This window comes from Zalophus californianus, chromosome 13 (genome assembly GCF_009762305.2).
Source record: "Zalophus californianus isolate mZalCal1 chromosome 13, mZalCal1.pri.v2, whole genome shotgun sequence".
NCBI classification, from domain to species: Eukaryota; Metazoa; Chordata; class Mammalia; order Carnivora; family Otariidae; genus Zalophus; species Zalophus californianus.
In genome coordinates this window covers 29,774,863-29,780,256 of record NC_045607.1, presented here as the reverse complement: position 1 = coordinate 29,780,256, position 5,394 = coordinate 29,774,863, and the positions used below count along the sequence as shown (strand labels likewise).

General features: G+C 37.3%; 1 pseudogene; it reads left to right on the top strand.

Annotated features, from left to right (window-relative positions):
- The first annotated feature begins 1,042 nt into the window (after positions 1 to 1,042).
- Positions 1,043 to 2,243, top strand: LOC113934904 (annotated as a pseudogene).
- Positions 2,244 to 5,394: the final 3,151 nt, after the last annotated feature.

Here is a 5,394-nt window from a genome sequence, read left to right as displayed (position 1 = left end):
CAGATTCAGCACACAATTATCTACTTTCTATTTCAGCTTTTATTAAATAGATTTCTTGAAAATGAGGACTAGAACATGAGATCTATAAAAGAATTGCTACATTATGGTCATTTTTCATCCCTTACTGTAATTTAGCGAACCACGCACTCACAGACACACATGCCTATTGTGGGCATGTGCACGCACACATCTATATACTATTTTGAATTTTGAAGGAGAACAGGTTGATTCTAGCAATATGGAGTATTAGAATGAACATGTATTTATTACTAAACTGTAACACTCTGAAAGTGAAAGGTGGCTCTATTTATAATTACCCAGGGAAAACAGGTGTAAAGTGACCTGCCCCATGCAAACCAGAATAGAGGGTCACACTAACTGGACTATGGGAATGACCATCCAGTGCTTCTCAGCTTGCACTAGAGTATACACACTTGATATAATTTGTAACCAGCTGCTAATCCTTTGCAGCTGGGTGAATAAACTTATACTTCCCTTAATCATGAGTTTTCTCATTTTCTCATCAAAGGGGCTAATATTACTTTTCCTAGAATTGTTGTGAGATTCTGACGTGAAGCTGCATATAATGTCTTTGTCACATAATAAGCACTTAATATAAGTTAACCGCTATGTTACTACCAATAGGCTTAATGCTTGATTTGTTTCCTACTGATGAACAACATGCATTAGCACATATGTTCCATTGATAAATATGGTGAATTAAAAATAATAATTATGTTTTAGCGCATGCTTTGAAATGAAATGTTAAATCATGTATATTTATGTCCCTTCTTCTTTTGTGCTTACATATATTCATCTCTGTCTCTATTTTGTCCTTAGTTTGTACTTTTCTTGAAGATAGGGCCAATGTCAGTATAACTTCATATTGACCATCATATTTTGAGCATAAAAAGCATTCATGAGGCGGAACTTTCCAGAACGCTCGGTGAGACGCGAAGGAGCGGCTGCCCGAGCTGCGCCCAGCAACACGCTCCTTCCCGCTCCCCGACACCGACCTCGGCCCTCTCACTGGCTGTAGAAAATGGTGAAAGACACCACTTACTATGATGTTTTGGGGGTCAAACCCAATGCCACCCAAGAGGAATTGAAAAAGGCCTACAGGAAACTGGCCTTGAAGTACCACCCTGATAAGAATCCAAATGAAGGAGAGAAGTTTAAACAGATTTCTCAAGCTTAGGAAGTACTCTCTGATGCAAAGAAAAGGGAATTACATGACAAAGGAGGAGAACAGGCAATTAAAGAACGTGGAGCTGGTGGCAGTTTTGGCTCCCCCATGGACATCTTTGATATGTTTTTTGGAGGAGGAGGAAGGATGCAGAGAGAAAGGAGAGGTAAAAATGTGCATCAGCTCTCAGTAACCTTAGAAGATTTATATAATGGTGCAACACGAAAACTAGCTCTGCAAAAGAATGTGATTTGCGATAAATGTGAAGGCCGAGGTGGTAAGAAAGGAACAGTCGAATGTTGTCCCAATTGCCGAGGTACTGGAATGCAAATAAGAATTCATCAGATAGGACTTGGAATGGTTCAGCAAATTCAGTCTGTGTTCCTGGAGTGCCAGGGCCGTGGGGAACAGATCAGTCCCAAAGACAGATGTAAAAACTGCAATGGGAGGAAGATAGTTCGAGAGAAGAAGATTCTAGAAGTTCATATTGACAAAGGCATGAAGGACGGCCAGAAGATAACATTCCATGGTGAAGGAGACCAAGAACCAGGACTGGAACCAGGAGATATTATCATTGTTTTAGATCAGAAGGACCACGCTGTTTTTACTCGGGGAGGAGAAGACCTCTTCATGTGTATGGACATACAGCTGGTTGAAGCACTGTGTGGCTTTCAAAAGCCAATATCTACTCTTGACAACCAAACCATCGTCATCACCTCTCACCCAGGTCAAATTGTCAAGCATGGAGATATCAAGTGTGTGCTAAATGAAGGCATGCCAATTTACCATAGACCATATGAGAAGGGTCACCTAATCATTGAATTTAAGGTAAACTTTCCTGAGAATGGCTTTCTCTCTCCTGATAAACTTTCTTTGCTGGAAAAACTCCTACCTGAGAGGAAGGACGTAGAAGAGACTGATGAAATGGACCAGGTAGAACTGGTGGACTTTGATCCAAATCAGGAAAGACGGCGCCATTACAATGGGGAAGCCTATGAGGATGATGAACATCATCCCAGGGGTGGTGTTCAGTGTCAGACCTCTTAATGGGGCCAGTGAATAACACTGCTGGCATTTTATATGCAGTAGTGAATGAGAGAAGGACTATAATCATAGCTCACTACTTGCTATTGTTTTTGTTTTAATATTCAACTATAGTAGTGTTTTAAATGAAGAATAAACTCAAATATAAGAGCTCAAAAAAAAAAGCATTCACGATGTGGTACAGTATGAAAAAATCTCTGTGAAAAGTAGGGTACACCACAACATCCTGGGCTACACTCTCATACCTGAGATAGCCAGAGTGAAGCCTGGTTTGTGAACCTATTATTAATACTACACTTTCCTTTTTTCAGGGCTGCTCAGATAAAAATGCCTGACTGCACTCACTCCCTCTTCCCCATTCACTGACTCCCTTCATTCTTTCCTTCTTCCTTCCTCCTTCCCTCATTCCCCCACCCCCACATCTCTCTTCCTCTCCCTCTCTTTCTTTTTTACCTCAAGATCCTGGTCCACCCAATGTTATTAAGACCCTTAGTCTGTAGGTTCCGGCTATGTCCTACTGCACTCTGTGCTTTGGAGTGACAATATAAAGTTGACCTGTATTTTAATATGCTCCTGCTAACATATTTTCTCTATAGTCATTAGTGTTCATTAACATCTTGACTGGGTTTATCATTTTAGAAAATAGATATATTTTTAAATCTTAAGAGATTCTCTAGATATTTACCATATCTTAGAGTGAAGTTTTAACCACTCAGCTCCTTTACTGTAATAAATTAGGAACTCTTAAAGCTGTTTTAAAACTTTGACATGTAGCATTTTCATGTGTGTTCTAATATAAAATACATTCCATACATATAAAGAAAAGTGTGGGTTCTTATTACACACTGCATATAACTTTGGATCTGTTCTGGATCTATTAATAATGAAATATATAGAGCTTGTGTCAAAATATGGGCAAATGTTTTATATGCAGAACAGAGAAATATTATTTCATAACTTGATTAATATGACTGCAAGATGAGATGTCTTCATTAAAGATACATTTATTTTACATCCCAGTTATAAAACAAATAAGACCTGGGGATGAAAAACACTCCATGGGGAATATAGTCAATAATGTTGTAATAACTTTGGGGGCACCTGGGTGGCTCAGTTGGTTGAGCATCTGACTCTCGATTTTGGTTCAGGTCATGATCTTGGGATGGTGAGATCGAGCCCTGCCATGGACTCCACACTCAGTGGGCAGTCTGCTGGAAATTCTCTCTCTCTCTCTCTCTGCTCCTCTGCCTGTTCTCTCTCTCACTCTCTCTAAAATAAATAAATAAATCTTTAAAGAAATATTGTAATAACTTTGTATGGTGACAGATGGTAACTACACTTACTGTGCTGAGCATTTCATAATGTACAAAACTGTTGAATCACTCACCATGTTATATACCTGAAACTAATAGAATATTGTATGTCAACTATACTTCAATAAAAAATGAAGTATCAGCTAATTTCTACACTTTGATTAATTAGCACCATTTGTAAAAATATAAGACAGTTTTATTAAATATGATATTCAGAACCTTCAACAATGCTGAAGAAACAAATTATTTATTAAATGAAATGCAAGGGGGTCTAAGAGTAAACTTAAGTATACTTGTCTGTGCACACAGAACTTGTACGCAGTATTGCCTCACATATAATAATCTACCACAAAATCCTAGAGTTATAATGGACTCCCTACAATTAATCCTCTCCCACCACAAATCCTTTTAATGAGGGCATTGCAGCAAAAAGCCAATACCCCTGTTCATTCTGTCACAAAGAGTTGACTTCCTCACAAGAAATCTCATTCTATTGTTAAACAACGTCTAAGAAAATTCAATTTGTATCAGCTATAACGTAACTTCTACTTAGTTCTACTTCTAGATTTTGTGCTCTAATAAATAAGTCTTACCTCTTCTTTATTTGATGGTCCTTCAAATACCTGGAGAGAGCTACTAAATCCCCCATGAATTTTTTTTTCAGAAGAAAGGAAATGATCTCAGTTCTTTTAATTATTCTGGTAATCCTTCCAAAAACTGACTCACAGAAGCGATCATAGTAGATGTCTAATTGGAGCAAATTACAGTGAATTTGTTATACCATTTCTTCTACGTATTATATTTCAATGAATCCATGTTAAAGCTAATGTTATTTTGTATTTATTTAGCTTTAGACTGTGGATGCATGTATTTTAACATGTGTGTATGTGTATCTGATGTGTGTATATGTTGGGTATGCATTTTCCGAGCCTGCATAATTATTTACCAAAATTACACTGCTTATGTTTGGAAAGCAAGTGGTTTATTCATTATTTTGTCAGTCTGTCCCAGCCTCAGACATTCTGCCACTTGTGATTATATTACATTACGGCTAAATTATCATGCAGACCTCTCAAAAAGTCCTTCAAAAAATGCAGCTCAGAGATAAAGCTGACACAGTAATCAGGTCATATATCATACAACCATAAGAGGATCTTTTGCGACATAAAGGATTTGTGAATAACCAAAACACTCATACTATATTACTCTATGTCTCTGTTTGGCTCCATTTATAATTCCCCTCAATAAATTAGTCTAAACTAAATTACTAAATAAATTAGTATGTCTTTCCTTAAATCCCACAACTACCACATTTTTTTTTTTTAACTTACCTTCCTACTTCACAGGAAAAGAAGGCTATTAAGGTATGAATTTCCTTTATTTTCTGTCTTTCCATTCCCACATTATACTTACCTATATATCTTTATATGCTTTTCTATATCCTTCCAGTCTCAATGGGAAAGGAAAAGAGGTTTAAAAAAATAAATACAGTATAAGGCTACTTAAAAAAAATCTAGATCCTGGTCCCTCAATGAGTAAATTCTCTGTCTTTCTGTCTCTCTATCTTTCTGTCTCTCCCCCTTTGTCTCTTTGTCTCTCTAGTGTGTGTGTGTGTTTGTGTGTGTTTACACATGGTACAGTAAAAGAGTCTGAGGCCTGAAGGCATTTCTTAAAGGAATATATGTAAAATCAATTAGCTGGAAAGAAAAACCCAAATATTTGATCTTGCAAAGCCAACTGCTTTGAGATACTTCAAGGGGATCATGGGAAAGAAGAAAGTTTGCTTTAATTTTCAGAACCCCTTATCAAATTGCCAAGGTCAGTGGACCCTTTCCAGGTTTTATCTTCCTT